Raw genomic sequence first — 6,000 nt, forward strand, 5'->3', positions numbered from 1 at the left:
AGGAGCAGAAATTCCTTGTATATTCAGTAGATTTACTGAAGTCGAGTCCAGCATTGGCAGATCTGCCAGTGGTACGTGAATTTGCTGACGTCTTCCCATATGAGATCCCGGGATTACCTCCAGTTAGAGAGATAGACTTCAGCATTGAACTGATGCCAGGTACATACCGATTTCTAGAGCTCCGTACAGAATGGCACCAGTTGAATTGAAAGAATTGAAGGACCAACTGGAAGACTTACTGGCCAAGGGGTACATTAGACCGAGTGTTTCTCCTTGGGGTGCTCCAGTATTGTTTGTAAGAAAGAAAGACGGTTCGATGAGACTCTGCATCGACTATATGCAACTGAACAAGGCAACAGTAAAGAATAAATATCCTTTGCCTCGTATTGACGATTTATTCGATCAGTTGCAGGGTTCGTCGGTATATTCCAAGATTGATTTAAGATCGGGATATCATCAGTTGAGAGTCAGAGATTCTGATATCTCAAAGACAGCATTCAGAACCAGGTATGGACACTATGGATTTATTGTCATGCCGTTTGGTCTGATGAATGCTCCAGCTGTATTCATGGGATTAATGAACCGTATATTCCAGAAATATCTCGATGATTTTGTGATTATTTTCATCGATGACATTTTGATTTATTCAAAGAATATGAGTGAGCATGCTGAGCATCTAGGAACTGTGTTGCGAATTTTAAGGGCTGAGAAATTATATGCTAAACTGTCGAAATGTGAGTTTTGGCTAAGACAGGTAGTATTTCTGGGTCATATTATATCTGGAGATGGTATATCAGTTGATCCCAGTAAAGTGGAAGCCGTGATTTCTTGGCCAAGACCGACATCAGTACCCGAAATTCGCAGTTTCATGGGTTTAGCAGGATACTACCGTCGTTTCATTAAAGATTTCTCGAGTATAGCTAAACCAATTACTCAGCTGACTCAGAAGAATGCTCCATTTGTTTGGTCTGAAGAATGTGAGACCAGTTTTCTGGAGTTGAAGAAGAGGTTGACCAGTGCACCGGTGTTGACTATTCCATCCGGTACTAGGTGATTTTGTGGTTTATTGCGACGCCTCTCACAGAGGGTTGGGATGTGTGCTGATGCAACGAGGGCATGTTATCGCTTATGCCTCAAGACAACTTAAACCACATGAGACCCGTTATCCAATTCATGATCTAGAATTGGCAGCCATTGTCTTTGCATTAAAGATATGGCGACATTACCTATACGGGGAGAAGTTTGAGATATATTCTGATCATAAGAGTTTGAAATATATGTTTTCACAATCTGAATTGAATATGAGGCAGCGAAGATGGCTTGATTTGCTTAAAGATTTTGATTGTGAAATCAAATACTATCCAGGAAAGTCTAATGCAGCAGCAGATGCACTGAGTCGAAAGGTATGTTCTTTATCCTTATCGACGATTGGTGTTTCGAATTTGATAGAAGACTGCTGTTTGTCTGGATTAGAATTTGAAACAGATTATATACCGTTTAGACTTTATACGGTGCAAGTAGAACCAGAGCTGATTATGAGAATTAAGGCAACTCAGCGAGGTGATCAGAATATACAGAAATCAGTATCGATGGTTAGAACCGGACATCGATCAGAGTATCAGGTACGTGATAACGTCTTGTATGTGAATAATCGTCTGGTTGTGCGAATGTTTCAGATTTGAGACGACAGATATTGTCTGAAGCACACAACAGTCGATTTAGTATTCACCCTGGTGGCAGAAAGATGTATAACGATTTAAAGAGACAGTTCTGGTGGAAACAAATGAAGACTGACATTGCCGAATTTGTCTCTAAATGTCTGAATTGCCAACAGGTGAAGGCAGAGAGAAAGAAACCCAGAGGTTTATTGCAGAGTTTGTCCATTCCTGAGTGGAAATGGGATCACATTTCCATGGATTTTGTGACGCAATTGCCGCGTTCCTCCAAAGGTTGTGATGCGATTTGGGTCGCGATTGACAGATTAACCAAATCCGCATGTTTTATACCGTACAAGATGACGTACAGATTTGATCAGTTGGCAGAGATCTATGTCAGAGAAGTGGTCAGATTGCATGGAGTGCCGAAATCGATTGTATCAGATCGTGATCCTCGATTTACTTCGCACTTCTGGCAGAGTTTGCAGCAGGCTCTCGGTACGAAGTTACATCTGAGTACCGCATATCATCCACAGACCGACGGACAGTCAGAGCGGACTATCCTGACGTTGGAAGATATGCTGAGAGCAGTAGTGCTAGATTTTGGCAATAATTGGCAAGATGCATTGCCTCTTTGTGAGTTTTCGTACAACAACAGCTATCAGAAGAGTATTGAGATGGCACCATTTGAAGCGTTGTACGGAAAAAAATGCAGATCCCCTCTGTATTGGGATGATATCTCTGAAGTGCCTGAAATTGGACCAGTTATGATCAGAGATATGACCGAAAAAGTGAAACTGATTCAAAAGAAAATGAAGGCAGCACAAGACAGACAGGCCAAATATGCCAATGTTCGACGTAGACCGTTGGTATTTGAGACAGGAGACCGGGTATTCTTAAAGATTTCACCTTTCAGAGGAGTTGTCAGATTTGGCAAGAAAGGGAAACTGTCTCCACGATACATCGGACCTTATGAGATTCTCGAGAAGATAGGAGATCGTGCCTATCGACTAGCCCTACCGCCTTCATTATCCAGAATACATGATGTCTTTCATGTATCGTTATTAAGGAAGTACCTTCCTGATGCTTCACATGCTATTCAACCAGACGAGGCCGAACTGGATGAGACGTTGAGCTATGTTGAAAAACCGATTCAGATTATTGATCGTAAAGAAAAACAGCTCAGAACGAAGACTATTCCACTTGTAAAAGTTCAATGGACTCGTCATGGCATTGAAGAAGCCACTTGGGAGACTGAATCAGATATGAGACAAGAATTCTCAGAGTTGTTTCGATAATGTAATTTCTTATACAGTGTTGTATATATACTCCTTATGGATACGATTGAATGCTTGTGATTTCGAGGACGAAATCGTATCTTAGGGGGGGAGAAATGTAAGGGCCAAGATCTTGATTCTGTTAATATAATATTTTAATTATATTAACATGAGATTATTGGAGTTAAGATAATATGAATATAATCGGGCCATTACGAGATCAAATCGGACCAAGCATATGAATTACATAACTTGGGGATAGAGAGTCTGGCGCCCGAGCGGTAGTTTTTGACCGGCCGAGCGCCAGTGTTCAGCAAATATATGTCGCGGGCAGAAGATGTGGCGCCCGGGCGGTAGATTTTTACCGCCCGAGCGCCAAGGATGCATTTCGAAATTTCTTGAGCAGAGAGGGCCGCGCCCGAGCGGTAGATTCCAACCGCCCGAGCGCCGACCCAAGTTCAAGAAAAGAGGCCACGTTTCTTGTTCATGCAATTGGATATATATATAAGCGTTGTTCCTTCAGATTTCTTCAAAGGAAAGAAAAATAAATCGAGAAAGGCTCCTGTGATAGTGTTGAAAATCCTTACGCCTTTTGTGAGAAATCCGTCCGTTAGATTTTGAATCCGACTTCGGTACGGTGTTTCTATCAACGCAGGCTACTACAGGACGTAATTTTTACTACGTTTTGACATGTTTGGAAATTATGATGTTGTTAGAATTGAATACACGTCATATATGTTATTCTTGACATGTTAGACAGTGTAGAATCGAAGTCAGATTAAGAAACGGACCGAATATGGAATTGTTATGAATTTCAGAATGAAATTGATTGAGAAGTGGTATCAGATTTGTATGGTGATTGATTGTAAATGACTGGAATTGATATAGACTGATATAGTATTATCAGTATCGCAAGATTGTACTGTTGTACTGTCAGAATTTGATAAAACAGAGATGTTGTGATTTGATTAGAATATTGATACAGAATATATTGATATTATCATTGCCAGATTGAACAGTGACAGACTTTGAATCAAGACTTCGATTGTATCAGAGCGACAACAAGAAATGTATAAATTAATGTTGAGTTGGGAATTACACAACTCAAGTGAGGTTTGACTTGAGTTTCCCTAAATCACATACTTTACTTTATTGCATTGATATTTGCAGATTATCAGATTGATATGTTAATGTATTGACTTAGAACAGAGTCAGAGTCCGAGTCTAGGGCAGATCAGCCTAGCTAGGGCAGAACCGCCGAGTCTTTCTCAGAACCGATAAGACTCTAGACTTACGGTGTATCGAAGAGCCTTAGATGTAGATCGACGTCTATCTCAGACACTCGATACAGAATACCAAAGTCTAAATTAGATTGGGATCCCTAGAGTTGAGATAAGATAAGATTAGATCACGAGTCATTAATTCATGTAATCAGATTAGATACATGTTTTGATGTTTGTTTATGCTTTTATATATGTTTTATATGATTGCATTTAATACATTGTTTATACTGGGATATTTATATCTCACCGGAGTTATCCGACTGTTGTCTTGTTTGTATGTGTGCATGACAACAGGTGGGACAGGTACAGGGTCACAGAGATGAAGACAGACTGAGATTAGAGTGGTGATACCGGACTTGGATTAGAGCTAGGGTTTGAACACTTGATAGTAGTTGTTGAACCTGAGTATGTATGATTGTATATTTTGCCAGATTTATACTTTTATACTGATATGTATATTAGTTTGATTTCACTACGTTCCGCATTAAAAAAAAATTTAGACCATATTTATCATAATTGATTAGATTAGTCCCAATGACGATTTAAAAGATGATTAGAGTCCGGGTCCCCACAAAAAATCTGGGAGGAAATTCACTCAACCGAGCAAAAATCTGGGAGGAAATGCATTCAACCGATTACCTTGCAACTTAAGGAAAGCCAAAAATCACTCCATTGCAGCGTGAGTCTCGGACGTGTAACTTGAACCGAAAAGAGGCCACATTCAACTTGGAAGAGAAGAACTTAACCACCCTTTGACCAAGCAATTACCAACATAACGGAGTGATATAAGACTTACCTTGTAGCTAATCATTCAAGCCTCTATATAAGAAGAACCGAAGGTAGTAAAACCCATCTCATCATTCTGCAAACTCCCTTCCCGTAGCTGCAAGAGTTCGAAAGTTTAGCTGCTGAAAAAACCCGATTTCTTGATCCAATTTCATGGCCAAATTCGAAACATTTTAGTAGCGTTTCGAAGTCCAGTTGCTGCCATTGTTATTACACATGTATCGGCCGAATTCCTGCTCATCCTTTCCATCTCATTTGCTGCCCGAAGTTGGTCCAGAAATAGCCGAGGAGTTTGATCAAACAAGCTATCCAAAATCTCGAGATTTCCGCGGCGATTCGAACAAGCTATCGTAAGAGCTTTCTTGCAGCAAATTCACTAAAGCTTCTCTGTCATCTTTGAGTGGTGTAGCAGCAAGTTGCTGTCCTTGGACCAATAACCATCCGCAACCCCAAAATCCTCCCCACAAACTCTTCAATTCGCGGTCATCTTCCTTGGAGTGGAGCCACCCGAGAGTGAGACTAGGAGTTGTCCGAGTACCACACAAATTCCTACACTCCCTCACGTTTTAAGTATTTCACAAAATCTGTAAGTGGGTCTTCTCCTTTACTCTATTTTGTTTCTAATATTATTAAATAAAATTGCACACTCATAATTATTTAAATGGCCCTTGATATTTATACTCTTTAAATAAATATGGATTATTTATTTGATTATTTTTTAAAGTGGACTTTTGAATATATAAATTATTATATAAAGGATTTGGCTCACTTATTTTTCTTTAAGTGAACATAATATATGTCGAAATAAATTAAATATAACTTTGAAAATTCGATCGACATAGTTTATTCGTTTCCATTGGGTATAAAACCCCCTTAATTATTCGTTGTTTGGTATTAGATATAATATTTGAAAGCATGTTGAATTATTTGAAATGCACTGTAATGATTTGATTTAGAAATGGTAAAGGAAATTCCGAACTTTGATATGCTTTGTTTAGG

Source organism: Primulina eburnea, chromosome 15 (genome assembly GCF_022965805.1).
Source record: "Primulina eburnea isolate SZY01 chromosome 15, ASM2296580v1, whole genome shotgun sequence".
In the NCBI taxonomy this organism is placed as follows: Eukaryota; Viridiplantae; Streptophyta; class Magnoliopsida; order Lamiales; family Gesneriaceae; genus Primulina; species Primulina eburnea.